The sequence below is a fragment of the Hypanus sabinus genome, chromosome 10 (assembly GCF_030144855.1).
Source record: "Hypanus sabinus isolate sHypSab1 chromosome 10, sHypSab1.hap1, whole genome shotgun sequence".
NCBI lineage: Eukaryota > Metazoa > Chordata > Chondrichthyes > Myliobatiformes > Dasyatidae > Hypanus > Hypanus sabinus.
In genome coordinates this window covers 166,563,703-166,585,858 of record NC_082715.1, presented here as the reverse complement: position 1 = coordinate 166,585,858, position 22,156 = coordinate 166,563,703, and the positions used below count along the sequence as shown (strand labels likewise).

The 22,156-nt window shown below is 43.3% G+C and overlaps 1 long non-coding RNA gene across 1 annotated transcript in view; it reads right to left on the bottom strand.

Annotated features, from left to right (window-relative positions):
• Positions 1–2,301: 2,301 nt before the first annotated feature.
• Positions 2,302–22,156, bottom strand: part of LOC132401307 (uncharacterized) — a 32,144-nt gene continuing 12,289 nt past the window's right edge. Inside the window, exons 3-4 of the long non-coding RNA XR_009514545.1 lie at positions 6,616–8,321; positions 2,302–2,652 (exon numbers count right to left, since the gene is read on the bottom strand). This is a non-coding gene — a long non-coding RNA (uncharacterized LOC132401307). The remainder of the gene's footprint in view (positions 2,653–6,615; positions 8,322–22,156) is intronic.

The window sequence follows — 22,156 nt, the reverse complement described above, 5'->3', positions numbered from 1 at the left end:
GGATAAAACAACCTCATCTGCTAAGCCAGCAGACTCCCTCATGGTAGCGGCATCCTTTTCATCTTGGAATGCCCTTACATAATCGGGAACACCCTCCTTAAATTCTTCAACTGCAAACAGCTCTTTCAAGCGACATAAATCATCAGTGTCCAACACTGGACCTTCCAGCTGCCACATCTGCTTCTCATCTTTGCTCTGCTCCCTCACAAAGTCTTTCCTTGATAATGGTAAATACGCCTCGTCCCCCTTTCTCTCCTCAGCTTCACTATCCTCTTACCCCTTTTGATACAGGGACGGTAAAAACGTCTCAGCTAACTTAATGTTTGTCTCAACAATCTTTTTCGCCATGCTTCTGGTTACTTCAGAGTGCTTCGGCAGGCGGGATCAACTTCAGAATCTGTGGGCGGGTCCTCAACACATACAGGCTTACTCGTGAGCTGAACTGTTGGGAACACGTCCCCCGCTCCCCCCCCCCAACCCCACGCCAAGTTTATTCCCGAGTAAGACATCCACATCACGTATCGGGAGTGCAGACTGGCGACTGGTCTGGACACTAAGTCAAACTGCAAAAATATTTTATGCAACGGTACCGCCTCAGTCCTTTTTCCAACTCCTTCTATCACCACGTCACCAGTCTCTGTCTCAGCACTGCATTCCAACACACGGTTAAGATTAGAGACTGAAAAGTCCCAGTGTCTTTCCAGATCCTCTCTGGCACTGGGGTTGACCCCTCCTTCATAGATACCAACCCGGTCAGAAGAAATTTCTCACATCCCTCCTGACATTTCAGCCGGCTTAATGCAGGCAGTTAGGGTTGGCGACTTTCCCTTTCCTGTCTCTTTCTTTGGAGCTAGACACGTAGATGCTATGTGACCAGCTTTCCCACAATTATAACACGTAAAACTACGAAACTTCCTGCCAGCCTGCTTTTCCTCCCCCTTACTCTTTCCACGAATCCTCGGCTTATTCTCTGACTTCGCCGGTGGGCTTCCTCTACCATCCCTACTAACCCTCCTGTAGCTCTTACTTGGAGGAAATTTTAGCTTGTTGGTTAAGGCATACTCGTCAGCTAACTTGGTAGTCACAGACAGAGTTCCTGCCTCCTTCTCGTCAATTACATCCGCATACCCTCAGGGACGCAGCTTTTTAACTGCTCAATCAGCATCAACTGTTTTAATTTGTCCAAATCCTCACTGGCCACTTTTAAGGTGCACCAACGCTCAAAATGCACGTGCATTTCTCGGGCAAACTCTAAATACGTGTGGTTCCACGGCTTTCTCAAATTCTGGAGCCTTTGCAGGTATGCCTTTGGAACCAATTCGTAAATCCTCTGTATAGCCCCTTTTACTTCATCATAATTCTTTGCCTAATCTGCGGACAAGGCCGAATATGCTTGCTGAGCCTTCCCCTTAAGAACACTTTGTAACAGAACAGACCACTTCTCCTCCGGCCAGTCCTGATTCATAGCAACTTTGAATGGGGCTACCAACTTAACCTCCTGACTAAACTTGATCCCCCTGGCTGGGTCTAGCACTCGTCCCCCATCCTGCATTGCCTTTAACATTTCCAGCTCAAACTGCCTCTCTTCCTCCCTTTCTTATCTCTGCTTTTCGGCTTCTTCTTTCTGCCTTTCAGCCTCTTTTCTTTCCTTCTCTGCCTCCAGCTTCCTTATCCAGAACACATGTTCATACTTCATTTTCTCTGCCTGAAGCTGACCTTCAGCCTCAGTAAGTGCTTTACACTCAACAAACATCTCCAACGCCTCCTCTTCAAATTTCCCCCTGGCTACATAATGATGTGCTATTAACAGCTGTACCTGAGCCTTCTTCAAGTGAGTGGTCACCTTAATCATTAATTTCCGAGAAATTCCCTCTTAGCCTCGTCCAGCCCTCAGGGGTTGGATCCGCCACAAACCTATTAACCACAAACTCCATTTCTGCTGTTTTCCTTCTTGGTTTTTCACACAACGAAATAAGATAAGGGAATTTACCGCAATCAATTCAAAAGCCCACCCAGATTAATATTCAAATCCCGGACGAGCCCCCAATTTGGCAGGTACCCGGTGACCGGGTTACCAAACCAGCAGAAATGAAATAATACGTTGGAGTCTGGTATTACTGTAACTAAAAGTGTTTATTAACAAACTAAGTAGTGCAGTACTACAAAAATCCAAATATATAAAACAGGTTAGCAATGGTATATACAGAAATTACAATGGAATTTACAGTGTAGAAATAGGAATCAAAACCAAGATCTATCGAAGTCTAGGGGTAAATGAATGGTCTTATGATGGTGCAGAGTTCAGTTCAGTTCAATGTTCAATTTAGTTTAAGTCCAGGTAGTTGCTGTTGCACCGTTGGGGGGGGGGGGTGGGAGAGAGAGAGAGAGAGAGAGAGAGAGAGAGAGAGAGAGAGAGAGAGAGAGAGAGAGAGAGAGAGAGAGATGATGCAGTTGCAGGAAAACCTTCCGTTGTCTGCTTGTCCTGTTGTGGTCACCAACTGTGACCCCTCCGTACCAGGCCAGACCGTTCTTCAATGGTGAGCCTGTCACCCAGGCGAGGGTGGACACACACACAGCCCACAGCGGTCTGCCTTCGCACACTGTGAATCTCTGACCGATTCCCCCGAAACGATCCTCCAACCTTCCACCTTCCTGTGGGTGGACAAGGTTGTGAAGTTAAGTAAGGGCATTTAGTTTGGCTGTTTAGTTCAATAATCTTCCCGGAAGGGATGAGTTCACACCTTCTTCCACTTATTAAACAAGGTGTTCATTTATAATTCCTATAAGACTAAGAGACCTGTAAAATCACATTAGAGACAGCCAACTGAACAAACATTTCAGGTAAACAAATGATACCACTTTTATCTTTGTGCAATGCAAATATCTTCTCCTAGAAAACAGAAAAAAAACACAATTTTGTTTAACTTTGTTGATCTACGCTGCCAAAGGGGAAAGTCATACAGCCCATGATCAGGACCTTAGACCCATCTGCCTCGAAGGGCAATGTGTGATGATTATCATCGCAAGCCTGGTCGGAAAGTATGGGGATCCTGAGATGCCCAGTCGGCAGGAACCCCCTCTCGGCTTCAACAATGTCGTCCAAATGAAAGTTTATGAAGCAATTTATCTGGCACTAGCTTGGCAGCAGAGCTGCCGGAAGGATGTTCAATGTCGTCCAGTTTCCCACAGGCTCCACTATGGTTTCGCTGTCTCCGTTCACTACCGCAGCCTTCGTCTCTCTCGAGGAGCCAGCGCGGATGCTGTTGGAAAGGCTAAATACTGGCAAGGAGAGACTGACACATTCATCTCTCCTTTTCGCAAAACTGCTAGCCAGCAGTTGAAGCTTAAAGTGAGACCGACAAACACTACCCACAACGCGACCTCACTAGACGCATCACAACGTCGATGTCACACAAGATGGAGGGCGATGGCCGCGGATGCAAGTCGATGACCCATCTAAACCTAGCCAAAACGAGATATACTGTCTACTTCTTTCGGCCCGCACCAGAGCCACTACCCGTTATATTGACTATTCTTTCTGGCACAGAGTCTGCACGTTTCAGATTAAACAATCCTGTCTGTTTTTACAGAGTGCACTATCAACATCAAATAATTAGCAGTGGTCGCAGCATATTGAGAATTTTAAAGTTATGGAAAAGCATGTGGTTTGGCTGTTGAATCCGACAATCTTTTCCCAGGAAGGGGAATGTTCACACCTCTTCGGTTTTTATTTGGTTTTTTACCACCATAGCTGTCAATGTAGATGAAGAACAACTTAGGAAAGGAATGGTACAGTGATATTACTCGAAGGACATCACCACATCCACACTTAGATAGGGTCATCTGCGATTAAAGTAAGGAGTCGGTTTCATGAAACCACTGAAACAAATGGGCAGATTAAACACCAGGATTTAAACACAAGAATTAACAATTTTCCTGTCCTCTCTGATTCTATCCTTTTCCACGAGAATTCTAAAGGCCAGGGAGAGGTGATCACTGTCCCCCAGATGCTCACCCACTGACAGATCTCTGACCTGACCCGGTTCCTTTCCTAATACTAGATCTAGTATGGCATTCCCCCTAGTCGGCCTGTCAACAAGCTGTGACAGGAATCTATCCTGGACACACTTAACAAACACTGCCCCATCTAAATACTTGGAACTAATAAAGGACCAATCAATATTAGGGAAGTTAAAGTCACCCATGATAACAACCCTGTTATTTTTGCACCTTTCCAAATTCTGCTTCCCAATCTGCTCCTCGGTATCTCTGCTGCTTCCAGGGGGCCTATAGAATACCCCCAGTGGAGTAACTGCTCCCTTCCTGTTCCTGACTTCCACCCATACTGACTCAGAAGAGGATCCTGCTACATTACCCACCCTTTCTATAGCTGTAATAGTATCCCCGAGCAGTAATGCTACCCCTCCTCCCCTCCCTCCCATCCCTTTTAAAGCACTGAAATCCAGGAATATTGAGAAATATTGAGTGGAAATAAGTCTAGGACCAGCCTATTGGCTCAGGGTGTCCTGGACCTATTTCTACTTGGAATAATTTTACTTATTATTATTTAATTATTTATGGTTTTATATTGCTATATTCCTACACTATTCTTGGTTGGTGCGACTGTGACGAAACCCAATTTCCCTCGGGATCAATAAAGTATGTCTGTCTGTCTGAATCTATTCCTGCCCTTGTGCCAGCCAAGTCTCTGTAATGGCCACTACATCATAATTTCAAGTATGTATCCAAGCTCTCAATTCATCACCTTTGTTCCTGATGCTTCTTGCATTGAAGTACACACACTTTAGCCCTTCTACCTTACTACCTTTCCACCCTTTATTCTGCTTCTCTTTCCTCAAAGCCTCTCTATCTGTTAGATCTGGCTTTGCTCCATGCACTTCTTTCACTGCTCTATCGCTCCGGTTCCCATCCCCCTTGCAAATTAGTTTAAACCCTCCCGAACCACGCTAGCAAACCTACCTGCAAGGATATGGCTCCCCTTCGAGTTCAGGTGGAACCCATCCAATCAGTACAGGTCCCGCCTTTCCCAGGAGAGATCCCAATGATCCAAAAATCTAAAACTTTGCCCCCCGCACTAACTCCTCAGCTACGCATTCAACTGGCATCTCCTCCAATTCTCACCATCACTATCACGTAGCATTGGCAGCAATCCTGAGAACACCACCCTTGAGATCCTGTTCTTCAGCCTTCTGCCCAGATCCCGAAACTCACACTTCAGGACCTCATCCTCTTCCTGCCTATTTCGATGGTACCAACATGTATCACGACTTCTGGTTGCTTTCGCTCTCGTACCAGGATGTCATGCACCCGGTCAGAGACATCCCGGACCCTGGCACCCGGGAGGCAAAAAACCATGCGAGTGTCCTTCTCACGTCCACAACATCTCCTGTCTGCTCCCCTGACTATAGAGTCTCCAATGACGACAGCTCTCCTCTCCTACGTCCCATCCTTCTGCACCACAGGGTCAGACTCAGTGTCAGTGGCCCAGCCACCGTGGCTCACACCTGGTCGGTCGTCCTCGACTGTAAACTTATTATTCAGGGGAATGGCTACAGGGGTGCTCTGCACTACCTGTCTACTCACCTTCGCTTTCCTCCCTCTGTCTGTTACCCACTGACCTGTTTCCGGCAGCCTAGGTGTGACTACCTCCCTGTAGCTCTCATCTATTGATTTCCTCATTCTCCCTTATGAGTCGAAAGTCATCCAGCTGCTGCTCCAGATTCCTCACACGGTCTTCCAGATCGCCCAGCCACATGCACTTCTAGCAGATGTGACTCTGCGGGAGAGGGGAGATCCCCCAAGTCTGCCACATCTCACAGGAGAGGCACATCACCGTCTCGGGAGGCAGTGTAAAGACTAACTGGGAACAAACTCGTCCTCCGCCTCTTCTCGTCGAAGTATCTCGAGTCAAAGCCTCAAATCTCCACTCCTTCACTGGCCCACTCACTCACTGGCCGCTTTCCACAAGCCGCTCCGCTTGAGCTACCCCTCTGTTTATTTGTTTGAGCTTTTCAAACTGCTTTGTCATGTGACCTCGATTGCCCAAACAGCTGTTTTCTGCTGAGTTTGAGCTATTCAAATCTTGATTGACTTGATTGCACTGACCAACTGCCAAAACTTCCAGAACCTCTCGAGTCGAAGCCTCAAATCTCCACTCCTTCACTGACCCACTCACTCACTGACCCACTCACTCACTACCGCTTGAGCTACCCCTCTATTTATTTGTTTGAGCTTTTCAAACATCTCCGGGGTATGCATTTCGTAAAATCCGCATATTCCCCGAGACAGGGTCACAATCGCCACTAAATTAACAACAAATAAATGAAAATTTATTCCGACAGAGACCGAACTGAAATATTTGACTTGTACAGTCGTGAATGGTTCTAGTTCCTCTGATTCTATGTTGCAAATGGCTAGTTATGAAAGAAGGTTGGACCGTTGATAACTTTAACATTGAGACCTTCCCCATTGAGCGTGATATGTTTAAGAAATGCATAGAACTGCATGGTGTTAATTTCACAAAACGCAGATTCCGGCTGATTGGACGAGGGCAAATGTCACGCCATTGTTCAAAACAGGATGTGGGGCACTTACTTTAATATCTGTCGTTGGGAAAACGCTTGAAGCCATCATTAGAGAAGAAAGAGCGAGGTATCTGGAAAGAAATACATCCATTAGGCAGATGGAGCATGGATTCAGCAACAGCAGTCCCTCTTTGACAATCTTACCGTTCTCTGAGAATATAACAAGCGCAGTGGATAAAGGGGAGCAGATGGGCGCAATTAACTTTGATTTCCAGAAAACGTTCGATAAGTTGCCCAGTAAAAGACTTTTCCATAAGATAGGGATACACAGAGTTGTGGGTGATGTGTCAGCATTGATAGAGGATTAGTTAACCAATTGAAAGCAGATAGTTAGGATTCATAAGTCTCTTTCTGGAAATCAGTGGTGAGCATTGTTCCGCAGGGGTCGTGCAGACTCCTCAACTGTTCTCCATATATATTAAGGGGATGGAAGAGAGGACCGAGGTAGTGTTTCCAAGCTTTCTGATGACACCAAACTGAGTGGAAAAGAAAAATTGTGCATGGGATACGGAGAGTCTGAAGTGAGATATAGATAGGTTAAGAGAGTTGTCAAAGGTCTAAATGGTGAAGCACAATGTTGGTAAATGGGAGGTAATCGACTTTGGAAGGACAAATTGAAGATCAGATTATTATTTAATTGGTAGAAGATTGCAGCATGTTATTGTGCAGAGGAACTTGGGAGTCCTTGTGCATGAAACGTAAAAGGTTGCTTTGTAAGTGCAGCAGGCGATCAAGAAGCCAAGTAGATCATTGGGAGTGGGATTACATTTAGGAGCAGGGAGTTATGCTGCAACTGTACAGGGTGCTTCGGAGGCCGCATCGGGAGTACTGCAGTTCGGGTCTCCTGACTTGGGTAAGAATATACCAGCTTTGGAGGCGATATAAAGGATGTTCACCAGTTTTAATCCAGAGATGATAGGTTAAGATCAGAATAGCGATTGCGTCCCCTGCGTCTGTACTCGCTGGAACTCAGAATGATGAGAGGAGATCATATAAAACATATACATTTATGAAAGGGATGGATAAGATCGAGTCAGGAACACTGCTCCACTGCTTGATGAGACTAGAACGAGGGGACATCCCTGGAGATTCGGGGTGTAGATGTGGAACGGAAATGAGGAAGAACTTCTTTTCCAGATTCATGAGTCTGTGGAATTTTCTGCCAAACGAAACAATTCAGTCTACCTCACTAACATATTTAAGGCAGATTGAATAGATTCTTTCATAGTAAGGGAATATGGGGTTATATTGAAAAGGCAGGTCGGTGGAAATTTGTCCAAGGTCAGATCATCAGTGTCCCCGCTGAATGGCGCAGTAGGCTTGCTGGGCCAGATCGTCAACTTCTGCTCGTGTTGTTTTTATGTTGTTCACTGTTTCATGTAGATATAATGAAGGTGTGGGACATTCCGTTGGATGTTTCTTACGGTGGGAGAGTCCGACAGCAGAGGACACAGAGCGGTGTCATTTTAGAATGATGAGGAGGAATTTATTTAACCAGAGAATGGTGAATCTGTGGAATTCTTTGCCATGAGCAGTTGTAGAGGCCAATTAATTATGTATGTCTAAGGTTCAGTTTGATAGGAGTTTTGATTGGTCATGGCATGAAGAGAAAGCAGGAGGTTGGCGCTGAAAGGAAAATTGGATCAGCCATGTCGAAATGGTAGCGTTGACTCTGTGGACCAAATGGCCTAATCCTTATGATCTTAAAATTGAAACCTGTGAAAGAACACAAAAGGGGGAAATGTCATCATCAACAGCAAAATTGAAGAGACATTTGGACCGATATATAGCACGAGTTGTCATTTGCTGATATTAGATATAAAAACCTGCTTGTCCAAAATCAACTGTAAAGTTCACTGAAAGAGCTGACTTGTTGTTGTTGTTGTTGTTATTCTAGAGACCCGTTTTTTCTAAAGATACAAGCTGAGACATAGACATCATATACGTTAATAATTCTTTCATTGGACAACACGACTGACCATGCAGTGATTCATAGAGATATAAACAAAGCATGGGAGTTTCCAAAACATTATTGAATATTTTATTAGGAACAGATTCTGGAATAAATTGCATGAGTCTGGAGTCAACAAAAACCGTTCTGATATAATTTATTGGCGATTTCATGAAGGCATGAGACTTGACACACACAGGGAGAGCGCCAGTACAAGTTATTTATATCGCTTTGCAGTGACCAATATCAATTCAATCGACTTAGAAGCAACGTGTCTTAAATCCAGTAAGGAAAATATGGAGACTACATTATCTATGGATAAATCACCACTTTTAGACGTCGTTTGGCGTCCCACGATAGACACTCTGAGCCTCGTAATATTTGCAAAATAAAAGAAACGAAATAACTGCAATGAACAATGTATGCAAGAAACGGCACAAGAGATAGTTTTTTAAAACACACTCCTTACATTATTCACAAATGGCCCCGCTACCCCATATGAATTTAGATGTAGAGATGCCTTTCGAGATACATCACTAATCTAATCGTTTACTATGTTATTTCGCCTACAAACTGATCACTATTGTGGCGCCACTGATCGGCAGGAAGGTGCAGTGAACATTCTCCTTACATTGAATTGAACAAACGAATTAAATGCCCTTCCTTAATCTCAGAATCCTAATGCGCCTCACCTAGTGTTACAATTGATAATTATTTGGGGGTGATAGTGCACGTTGTGAAAATATTGAGAATCAGAATTATTTTATTGGTAACGTACAAACTTTGTCTCATTTGGAAAGAATGCACAACGTTCTCATTTGAAGGTGTGAGTAACCAAATTTAAACAAATACTTATTTTATGACTTTGTTCCCGAGGGAGCGATTTTCATTACACGATGACACAATTTATAGAAATTAAAACAAATCTTAAGTATTTGTTCAGTGGACTGTCACTAATGTGACTATCTATGTGGCATGATTAATTGTCAGAGTGCACTATCTTCTCCTGTATAAGAGCTTGCAAAGCAATCAACAGTAAATTTCGTCAGTTGGACTGTTTTCAACTGATCACCAATTCACAGAGAAAATGGGATATCCAGCAATTTACTACATCGTGAGTATTTACTATCCTGTGCTAGCAGCCATTGGAATCCCTGGTAAGTATCTGGAATTGGCTGCTACTGCATGTGTCTGTTTTGTTCTTGTAGCTTTTTTTTCAAGATTGTGTCTCATCTGATAAGTCACGTGTCCGGTTTAAGGATATATTTTATTTTATTGTTCCATTTTCTCTGGAATTGTTACTCGATTCTCATGTCCGATCATTTTGTCGATGTTAACAATTGATTGAGTGTTATTATTGATACTGTTTTAGCATTTTACCTTGCTCGATTTTCCAGCTTTACCAACACGTATTGTTCGAAGTCTGATTCTGCATGAACATAGACAGTCAAACGTTTACTAAAATCCTTAGCATCGCTGCAGCTCTCTCTGCGAGCTTCCCCCGTTTTTCGGCAACACACGTTCTTTATTAATTTTCCTCTCCTTCTTAACACAACAACTTCTTTTCTCTATTTGTTTGTCTAAATGTCTTTGAAATTGCCACAATAACGTGCAGCACTCTTCCATTATAAAGTGCCCTCCTCCTTTGGGCGGTTATAATTTAGATAAGATTTATTTTATTTCTTGCATCCATCTCATAGGATGAGGGGGTAAAAATCGTTGTGATGAGTCTCCATCGCAATGTGCAGCATTCAAGTTTGTTTGCCACCAGTACGTCCAAATATGCATTTAGTACGGCGGTTCCTCCGCTCCAAAATGTTATCTCCGAAGAAACGTTGTCCCGGAGTGCATTTTACTCCCGCAAAATGTAAAACCTTCAGCATGCTCAGGTACAATAATGGATCTGTCTTGATGATAAGGATCCCACTGGAAAACCTGCTGTCATCTGGAAAGTTGCGGCTCATCTGTACTCGGGTAAGTCTTTATCATGCAAACGAAGGACAGTGACGGAGGCCGTGTGGACAATGTTTCCACTCTCCGATCGAAGCCAGTCAGACCCGGAATAGGATCAGATGACTGAGGGTCACTCAATCCGATTCAACACATTGCTATGCATGCACATCAAGTAAGATTAATCAGGGTTTCTGCGCATGAACCTAACTCTCCTTTGCTTCCTTGCAGTTAATTTAGTGGCGATTGTGATCCTGTCTCTGAGAAACTGCGGACTCTCTAAATGCATCACCCGTTACCTGGTGGGAATGGCAACAACTGATTTAATGGGTGTTATTATTGCTGTTGTAATCGATCAGATCAATAATATTTACATTTATGCCCCTCCTTTGCTCATTACACCGGTTTGCGCCGTAACTGTTGTCTTGAGGATCGCAACCATGGACTGTTCTGTCTGGCTCACGGTGGCTTTCACGTTCGATCGCTGCGTTGCGATCTGCAGTCAAAAGCTGCGGGAACGATACTGTACCGAGAGGATAGCGACTATTGTGATAGTGATTGTGGGTTTAGGAAGCTGTGCGGAGAACGTCCCATTGTACTTTCTGATAGATCCTTACCTTATCATTGACAACGTACCCTGGCGATGCACGTTCAGAATTGATTTCCTTACTGTACCAGCGTGGAAAGCATACCAGTTGTTTAACACTATCACTACACCTTTATTGGCGTTCGGTTTGATTCTACTTTTTAACACTTTAACAGTCAGTCATATTATCGCGGCAAACAGAGTTCGCCGGGGGCTCAGGAACAGCAGAGAGAAAAAGAATGATCCAGAGGTGGAGAACCGGAGAAAGTCAATAATTTTGTTGTTCGCTCTGTCAGCCAATTTCATATTGTTGTGGATCCCCTTTATTGTATATAGTATGAACTGGCAAGTTCAGAATTACTTTTACACAGACAGATATTTGAATAATCCGAAGTATATCCTGCAGCAGTCTGGGTTCATGTTGCAGTTTCTCTGTACCTGCACCAACACGTGTATCTACACTCTGTCACAGAGGAAATTCAGGGAGGAGCTGAACGTGGAATTAAACATCTAGTGACGTTCAATGGTCGGCTCTGTAGGTAAAACGCAAATCGAATTAGACTGCAGTACAAATGTATTTCTATGTTATTTATCGATGTGGTAAAAGTGCGTATAATCCTGCAGCCAAGTGAGCGAATATTAGTGGTTAACTGGTTCCAGTAAAGTCAGCAAAATTAATTCAATTCAACAAACTAAAAGGTGCTACATAAGCAGAATTATATTCAAAATTTTGGATTAATTCCAGAATCTGGGCCAACACACAATGTGAAGCGAATATGATTTTTTTTACATTGTCAGAATTCTACTCTAATGCGCTGGAATATGGATCATTCCACGGATTTCTAAAATAAACTAAAGAAATACGCCTGAAACATGGAAAACTGGCTTTAGTTAAAGTGAGCACCGATACCTACAATTTCCCTTGTAACAGGGCAACACATGTGACCACTGCCTTTTCATTCTGAAAGCGCGCTGTCCCTTCCAAACCGGGACTGAAACTGCACCATGCCGCACTCTGACACATAAATGGGCGTGAGTAGTAGTTTTATTGAGAGGGCATGTCACAGGAAATGGAGCTGTGGCGTGAAAAACAATGCTTCGCACCCCTTCTCGTGAAAAGTTGCCAAAGGTTACAGGGAGAATGCGGGAGAATGGGGCTGAGAGTGACAATAATTCAAACATGATGGAATGACGCAAGGATGTAATGCTGCAACCTTATAAAGCGCTGATGAGGCTTCATGTCAGATGAAGAGCGTTTGATGGCTCTGGCCTGTATTCACTAGAATACGGAAGAAAGGGGGAGGGGTGTGAACTAATTAAAACCTATCGAATGATGTAATGCCTTGATAGTGGATGTGGAGAGAGTCTAAGACCAGAGCACACAGGCTCAGAACAGATTGGCATTCTTTTGGAAAGGGGATGAGCAGCAATAAATTTAGTTAATGATGAATTTGTGGAATTCTTTGCCACAGAAAGCTGTGGAGTGCAAGTCTTTATCTTCAATATACGGAAGACAGACTTTGATGGATTCTTAATTGGACACGGCATGAAGAGATACGGGGAGAGGACAGAAGATTGGGGCTGAAAGGAATATTGGATGAAGCATGATGAAGTGGCAGAAGAGATAATGGGCTGAATGGACAACTTATGCTCCAAAGTCCCATGGCCTTACGGCAGAGGTTAGATCCGGACAGAAGTAAAGTCAGACAATGCAGAGAGGATGACTGAAGCACTGAATGAAGAGAGGGCGGCGGCTTGTGCAGAAGAAGAGGACAGAGTCCATGTCAGAATAGAGGAGAAGGCCAAGATAGATTTTGGTTGGAAATTCAGGAGCTTGATCTGGTGCAGGTTGGTGCAGGACTGGCATTTTCTTTATGTTTGAAGTTTACGAGTGCTATTGCAAACGCATTAATTCTGCAGACGTCAACACCGTCAATAGACAATAGGTGCAGAAGTAGACCATTCGGCCCTTCGAGCCTGCACCGCCATTCTGAGATCATGGCTAATCATCTACTATCAATACCCGGTTCCTGCCTTGTCCCCATATCCCTTGATTCCCCTATCCATAAGATACCTATCTAGCTCCTTCTTGAAAGCATCCAGAGAATTGGCTTCCACTGCCTTCCAAGGCAGTGCATTCCAGACCCCCACAACTCTCTGGGAGAAGAACATTTTCCTTAACTCTGTCTTAAATGACCTACCCCTTATTCTCAAACCATGCCCTCTGGTACTGGACTCTCCCAGCATCTGGAACATATTTCCTGCCTCTATCTTGTCCAATCCCTTGATAATCTTATATGTTGCAATCAGATCCCCTCTCAATCTCCTTAATTCCCGCGTGTACATGCCCAGTCTCTCTAACCTCTCTGCGTAAGACAGTCCAGACATCACAAGAATTAACCTCGTGAATCTGCGCTGCACTTCCTCTGCAGCCAGGATGTCCTTCCTTAACCCTGAAGACCAAAACTGTACACAATACTCTAGGTGTGGTCTCACCAGGGCCCTGTACAAATGCAAAAAGATTACCTTGCTCTTGTACTCAATTCCCTTTGTAATAAAGGCCAACATTGCATTAGCCTTCTTCACTGCCTGCTGCACTTGCTTATTCACCTTCAGTGACTGATGAACAAGGACTCCTAGATCTCTTTGTATTTCTCCCTTACCTAACTCTACACCATTGTGTTAATAATCTGCCTTCCTGTTCTTACTCCCAAAGTGAATAACCTCACACTTATTCACATTAAACGTCATCTGCCAAGTATCTGCCCACTCACTCAGCCTATCCAAGTCACCCTGAATTCTCCTAACATCCTCATCACGTCACACTGCCACCCAGCTTAGTCCCACAACACTGTGCTAAATACGTACTTACTTTAGAAATTACATCAGGTTACCCATAGCCCTCTATTTTTCTAAGCCCAATGTACCTGTCCCTATTGTATCTGAGTCCATCACTGTCACTGGCAGCCAGACATTCACCACTCTCGGTGTAAAAAACTAATCCCTAACATCTTCTCTCTACCTCCTTTCAAGCACCTTAGAACTGTGTCCTCTCGTGTTAGCCATTTCAGCCCTGGGAAAATGTCTCTGACTATCCACATGATCAATGCCTCTCATCATCTTGTACACCTCTACCAGGTCACCTGTCATCCTTTGTTGATCCAAGGAGGAAAGGCCAAGTTCACTCAGCCTATATGTGGTATAGGTAGCTTGTCAAAAAACCTATTTAGGGTTTGCAAATTGATTTCATTTTTTTGTATTATATAATTCTTCATAGTAGCCTCTAAAGGCATCATTAATTTCTGTGGGATCCACAATTTCGTGCCCATTGAATATGATGGTTGTAATTGATGTCTTAGTTTCTAATTGTTTGATTTACCATGCTAATAATTTGCCTGATTTGTCACCCTGTTCATTGCTTTAGTCTAAGAAGACTAGAAGCAGCTCTAAATGCAGACATCTCATCTTCAGCTTTCAAAACTAGGAATTCTTTTTCCAATTGTGGGTTTCTGTTTTCAAAGACTTTTTCCTGGAGTCTTTATTTTGTGTTCCAATTGTACTCTGTCCTCATGCACCTTTTTTTTTTATTTTGAGCCTGTCTAACTGATAATATGGCCTCTACGAAAAGCTTTAAATTCCTCCCACTTTGTACATGCGGATGTTTGTGTAGTATTTTTGATCTATCCCTGTGGCCCTATCCATACTGGGGTTCAATGTGCAGTTAAAATCTCCTGCTATTATGTACTGCCCTGCAACTGTTGATAAATTAAGAAACAGGTCTTCAATAAAAAACTAGGGTCATCTATACTGGGGCCATACAAGTTTACTAAGTTTAAGTTAGTAGAGAACCTTGGATTATTAAATATCTTCCCTTTCTATCTTAAATTACATTTTTCACTTGGAATGGGACTATTTTATGAATAAGAATCATAACTCCTCTAGCCCTAGATGCTGTGTATACACTACCCTGGCACCTCCTTTTAATTTTTATACTGTCCTCATCTAAGAGATGAGTTTCTTGTAGAAATACAATTTTGGAGTCCATATCGTTTATCTTGTTCATGACTTGTTTAACTTTTGTAAGCTGCTGCAGACCTCTGCAGTTCCAAGAAACAAAATTAAGGTTTACACCTTGAGACATTTCCAACAAAAAAGAATAGATAACCTTGGAATATAAGAATACATTTACAGAGAAGCCCAACAAACCTAAATGATTGAACCCACATCCAACACACCGAACATGAACCATTCTCCCCGCCCCACTTTCGTGGGAACCCCCCAAAAAACAATGTCTCCCGTTATCGCTGATGACAGTTCCACACTTAATGAGGATCAGTCTGTCCACTCTTATCTTTACTAAAACCAATCAATCACTGCTGCTATCCTTATTAAAATGCAAATTAACTCTCATCTGCAACACCTGTAGTATTTTTACTCTAAGTCATTAGCTCTTAACCGTTTAACTATTTTTGTCCCACATGTAAAACACAACATATCCTTAAAGAGCATATTTTATACCACAACTTTTAGTATTTCAATATGTGTATGTTTTTACATGCTTAATTTGTGCTTAAATGTGCTTTTTGTGCTAATTTGTGCTTAAGATGTCATTAGAAACGGGGATTGTGCCGGAGGATTGGCGTATTGCTCATGTGGTTCCATTGTTTAAAAAGGGTTCGAGAAGTAAGCCTAGCAACTATAGACCTGTCAGTTTGACATCAGTGGTGGGTAAATTAATGGAAAGTATTCTGAGAGCTAGTATTTATAATTATCTGGATAGACAGGATCTGATTAGGAGTAGCCAGCATGGATTTGTGCGTGGAAGGTCATGTTTGACAAACCTTATTGAATTTTTTGAAGAAGTTACGAGGAATGTTGACGAGGGTAAGGCAGTGGATGTAGTCTATATGGACTTCAGCAAGGCCTTTGACAAAGTTCCACATGGAAGGTTAGTTAAGAAGGTTCAGTCGTTAGGTATTAATGCTGGAGTAATAAAATGGATTCAACAGTGGCTAGATGGGAGATGCCAGAGAGTAGTGCTGGATAACTGTTTATCGGGATGGAGGCTGGTGACTAGCGGGGTGCCTCAGGGATCTGTTTTGGGCCCAATGTTGTTTGTAATATACGTAAATGATCTGGATGATGGGGTGGTAAATTGGATTAGTAAGTATGCCGATGATACTAAGGTAGGAGGTGTTGTGGATAATGATGTGGGTTTTCAAAGCTTGCAGGGAGATTTATGCCGGTTAGAAGAATGAGCTGAACGTTGGCAGATGGAGTTTAATGCTGAGAAGTATCAGGTTCTACATTTTGGCATGAATAATCCAAATAGAACATACAGGGTAAATGGTAGGGCATTGAGGAATGCAGTGAAACAGAGAGATCTAGGAATAACAGTGCATAGTTCCCTGAAGGTGGAGTCTCATGTAGATGGGGTGGTGAAGGCGGCTTTTGGAACGCTGGCCTTTATAAATCAGAGCATTGAGTACAGAAGTTGGGATGTAATGTTAAAATTGTACAAGGCATTGGTAAGGCCAAATTTGGAATATTGTGCACATTTCTGGTCACCAAATTACAGGAAAGATATCAATAAATTGGAGAGAGTACAGAGATGATTTACTAGGATGTTACCTGGGTTTCAGCACTTAAGTTACAGAGAAAGGTTGAACAAGTTAGGTCTCTATTCATTGGAGCGTAGATGGTTGGGGAGGGGATTTGATCGAGGTATTTAAAATTTTGAGAGGGACAGATAGAGTTGACGTGAATAGGCTTTTTCCATTGAGAGTAGGGGAGATTCAAATGAGAGGACATGATTTGAGCGGCAAAAGTTTAAGGGAAACACGAGGGGGTATTTCTTTACTCAGAGAGTGATAGCTATGTGGAATGAGCTTCCTGTAGAAGTAGTAGATGCCAGTTCAGTTGTGTCATTTAAGGTAAAATTGGATAGGTATATGAACAGGAAAGGAGTGGAGGGTTATGGGCTGAGTGTGGGTAGGTGGGACTAGGTGAGATTAAGAGTTTGGCACAGACTAGGAGGGCCGAGATGGCCTGTTTCTGTGCTGTGATTGTTATATGTTTAATATTTGTGCTTAATTTATTGGCCATATCAGCCAAACATTTTAGCAGAGTCCAAAACACTGATTAAAAAGATTTTGTCACAGTCATGTGTTTAGTACATTGCTTTATCTCACATTATTCAAATGTTCTACTGTTTTTATTTAGCTTCTGTCGGTGTCTTTCGGGATCTTCTTAATAAACTCTTCTGCCTCAGTCGGAGTTTTGAAAGGGTAGGTGTGTCCTTTACGTGTCACGAACAGTTTTGCAGGGTCAACCACTCCATGTTGGATTCTCAGGCTATGTAGATCCTGGCGGACCAGGTCTAATTGCTTCCTCAATTGGTGTAATCACAGTAGAATCTTACTTGCTGGTCCTTGTACCGAGTGTCCTTTTCAGCCCGTGAAGCAGTAAAGGCTGCCTGCTTGTCCTTGTAGTTGAGTAAGTTCATTATTAGTGTTCTTGGTGGCGCCTTGGTTTCCCTCATCGGTCCAGTTCGGGGTGCCCTTTCAATATCAATTGAGGACCGCAGAGTTTTAATCTTCAGTACCTTCGGTAACCACTTCTCTAAAAAAGAGCATGTATCTCGTCCCTCAGCACCTCCGGCAGGCCGACCAGTTTCAGGTTGTTCCGCTGGGATCTTGTTTCCAAATCCAACAGCTTATCCTCCAAAGTCTTATTTTTTGATTCCAGTGTGTGTTTTTTAGTCTTCAAGTTTGCTACATTGTCCTTAGCGCCAAATATTCGCATTTCGGCCTGTGATACACGTTCAGCACAATCATTTATCTCCTTCCTCAAATCTTGTATCGCTGCCATAATTTCATCAAGCCTTAATGAAAACTCTGTTTTCATGCAGTTTATAGCAGCCAGTATTGCATCCGCCTTCATAACTCCTAGATCCCCCACTCCACTGGCCTCCTCTTCCACCATTTCATCATTAGCTTTTGGAGATTCACCATGAACCCCATAGTCAGTTAACTTCAGCTGAGAAGATATTTTGCTCTTTTCTTTTCTTATTTTACCAGGCATTATAGCCCCACATCGACTTTATGTTTTGAAGAATTGTTGTAAATGAGAGTATTTTCTGTAGAAATTGTAGTAACTAAAGCAGAGCCCTGTGAGACACGACTTTCTAAGTGGCCGCCATACCGGCAGTCACGTTTGTCAACGTTTTAGTTGTTATGCCAAATCTCTGCAAACTCCTAAAGAAGTAGATGATCTGCAACACAAGGAAATCTGCAGATGCTGGAAATTCAAGCAACACACTCAAAATGCTGGTGGAATACAGCAAGCCAGGCAGCATCCATAGGAAGAAGCACTGTCGACGTTTTGGGCCGAGACCCTTCGTCAGGACTCTGACGAGGCCTGATCTGCCAAGTTTTCTTTGTAATTGGTCTTTCGTGCCAGTCCCAGGCCAGGTCCTCCAAAATAATAACACAAAGGAATTTAAGGTTGCTGAACCTCTCCACCTGAATGTGGTATTGGAGCTGTCCTTAGCCCATTCCAATGATCCAAAAGTCTAAAGGCCTGCCCCCTGTAGCAGTTTCTCAGTGCTGTGGATCAGAGTAGTAGAGAGGTGAAGAGGACTGCAGTAGTCTAGGTAATTCCATAGTTAGAGGAAGAGAGATGAGATTCTGTGGATGCACAAGAGACACCTGGATGGTATGTTGCCTACCTGGTGCCAGGGTGAGGGATGTCTCAGATTGGTTCCACATGACTCTAAAGAGGTAGGAGGAGCAGCCAGAAGCCTTGGTGCATATTGGTACCAAAAACATAGGTACAAAAGGTGAAGTCCTGAAAAGATATTTTCAGAAGTGAGGTGGAAAGCTGTAAAGCAGGACCTCAAGTATGAGAATCTGTCGATTGCTACCTGTGACACGTTCCAGTGAAGGTAAGAATATGATGATTCGGCAGATGAACATAGGACCTGTACAACAGGGACTGTTAACACCTGAACTGGGAGGGGGGGGGGAGTGGAGGCTAATATTCATGAGGGTAGGATTGCTAGTGCTGTCTGAGAATTTTTAAACTAATTTGGCAGCGGATAGGAACTGGAGTGATAGGGCTCAGGAGAGTGTATTCAGTTTTCAAATAGAGGCAGTGTATAGTAAGACTGCCACCAATGAGAGGAGATGATAGGGCAAAATTTCAGTGGACTGGACGAGTTGCTATACAAAAGGTAGGAAAATCGAAAAGGTGATGAATGCAGAACCGAAGGTGTTATATTTGAATGGGTGCAGTACGTGGAATAAGGGAGATGAACTTGTGTCACAGTTACAGTTTGGCATTATGACATTGTGGCCATCACTGAATTGTGGCTGAAAGATTATAGCTGGGAGATACAGATTGTATTGAAGGGACAGGCAGGTGGGCAGAGGGGTGGGGAGGCTCTTTATGTAAAAATGAAATAAAATCTTTGAAAGTTGAAATACAACTGCAAGATGTAGAATACTGATATGTAGGGGGTGAATACTTACGTAATCAACTATTTTTATTTTATATTTATAATTAATTTTGATCACTTTTTGGTGATCTGTTTTCATATTGACAGAAAAGATTTTTTTCTGTTGATCAGCGTGAAAAAGCCTATCTAAATCCACTATGTCTTTATGTTGTAAAACAAACAAACTTCCAAGGGGAGTACATACATTTATATGCACTTTGTGTAATTACGAAGAAAATATGGCAGCACCTCTACTTCCTTTGAAGTCTGCAAACTTTCAACATGGCATCTAAAACTTTGACAAACATCTACAGATATGAGATGGAGAGTAGTTGCATCAGAATCTGGTATGTAAACACCAAAGCCCGTGAAAGGAAAATTTTACAATAAGTAGGGCATATGGCCCAGGACATTACAGTTAAAACCTTCCCCAGCACTGAGCACATCTCTATGGAGTGATGTCACAGGAAAGCAGCATCCATTATAAAGGACCGCCACCAACAGGGATGTGCTCTCTTCTCACCGCTGCCATCAGCCAGAGGGTGCAGGATCCTCAGGCCCACACTACCAGGTTCAGAAGCAGTTACTACCCCTGAATCATTAGGCTTTTTAACCAAGGGTATAACATTACTGTAATTCAGTAACCACATCACTGAACTGTTCCTACAACCTCTGGACTCACTTTCAATGACTCTTCATCTAATGTTCTTGATATTTATTTCTCATTTATTTATTTTCCCTTTATATTTGCAGTTTGTTGTCTTTTGCATTTTGTTTTCTGTCTGTCCTGTTGGGTTTGGTCTGTCAGTGATTCTATTATGATTCCTGGATTTGCTGAGTTTGCCCACAAATGAATCCAGGATTGTGCATGATGACGTGTGTGTTCTTTGAGTATAAATTCCTTTGCAAACTTTAAATTGTAAATTTAAACTTGCGAGTGTCTCTCTCCAGCACAAGAGTGGGGTCTGAGCTCTAAAGGTTCACCACCTGCAGGGTAAATTATTTGGTTCTGACCTGAATGGTCGTCCCATCACTGTGACCAATCTTTTAAGGCACCTCAGTTACTGGAAACACTCCTGAATTTAACAGGGAGTCTACGGATTCTCTGTCTCACTCCTTCAAGTGCACAAATGAAAACACACGCGCGCACACAACCACTTCAAATGGGTGACAATCATACCAGTGCTCAAGAAGAGCCATGTGAGCTGCCTCAATGACGATCACCCAGTGGCACTCATATCTACTGTGATGAAGTGCTTTGAGGGGTTGGTCATGACTAGTACCAAGTCCTCTCTATGCATGGACCTGGACCCACTGCAATTTGCAGATCTCCACAATATGTCTACATCAGATGCAATCTCACTGGCTCTCCACTCAGCCTTAGATCACCAGGACAATAGCAATACACAAGCCAGGCTGTTGATTACAGATCTGCATTCAACACAATCAGACCCTCAATTTTAATACTCAGCAAGCTCCAAAACCTGGGCCTCTGTACCTCCTTCTGCAACTGGATCCTCACCAGGAGACCACAGTCTGTGTGGATCAGAAATAACATCTCCTCCTTGCTGACAATCAACACTGGCACAACTCAACGATGCGTGCTCAGCCCACTGCTCTACTCTCTCTACACCCATGTCTGTGTGGCTAGGCTCATCTATAAACTTGCCAACTAAACAACTATTGTTGGTGGAATTTCAGATGGTGATGAGGAGGAGTACAGGAGTGAGATAGATCAGCAAGTTGAGTGGTGTCGCAGCAACAACCTGGCACTCAGCATCTTGAAGACAAAGGAATTGATTGTGGATTCAGGAAGGGGAAGTCGTGGGAACACACACCAGTCCTCATCGTGGGATCAGAAGTGAAAAGGGTGAGCAGTTTCCATTTCATGCCTGTCAGCTTCTCTGAGGAACTATCCTGGGCCCAACATATTGATGCAGTTACAAAGAAGGCACAACATCGGCTATATTTTATTCGGAGATTGAGGGGAGTTGGTCTGTCATGAAAGACACTGGCAAATTTCTACAGATGTACTGTGGATCCTGGTATGGATTGCATCAAGGAGGTACCGATTACTGGAGACACACTCAACGTTTCAGGAAAAGCTTCTTCCCCTCCACCATCAGATTTCTGAATGGACAAGATTGGGGCAAGAAGGCTGCGAGTGATCAGCTGATTTTCAGAGCCAGGGCAGTTTTTACTACTCAGGGTAAAAGAGAGGCAAGACTGCGCAGGCACATGATGCCAGCCAATAGAGCACGAAAGGCTTAAAAGACCACCATATCCAGCGGGCAGCAGTGTGATAGGGCTTTGGCTCAACGGGCTTAGGTGGTAACAAGATGAGGCGAGTAGGTTTACTGGTGTTAGTTACGGAAAGGAGGAAGTATGTGTCTGATGGCAGTTTTCTGTGCTCAGTGCCAGATGTGAGATGTCCTGGAGTCTCCCAGCCTCCCGAACGTCCATATCTGTACTAGGCGTGTTGAGCTGCAGCTCCTAAGGGACCGAATTTGGTAACTGAAGCTGCAGGTCGATGTCCTTCACTTGGTCAGAGAAAGCGAGGAGGTGAA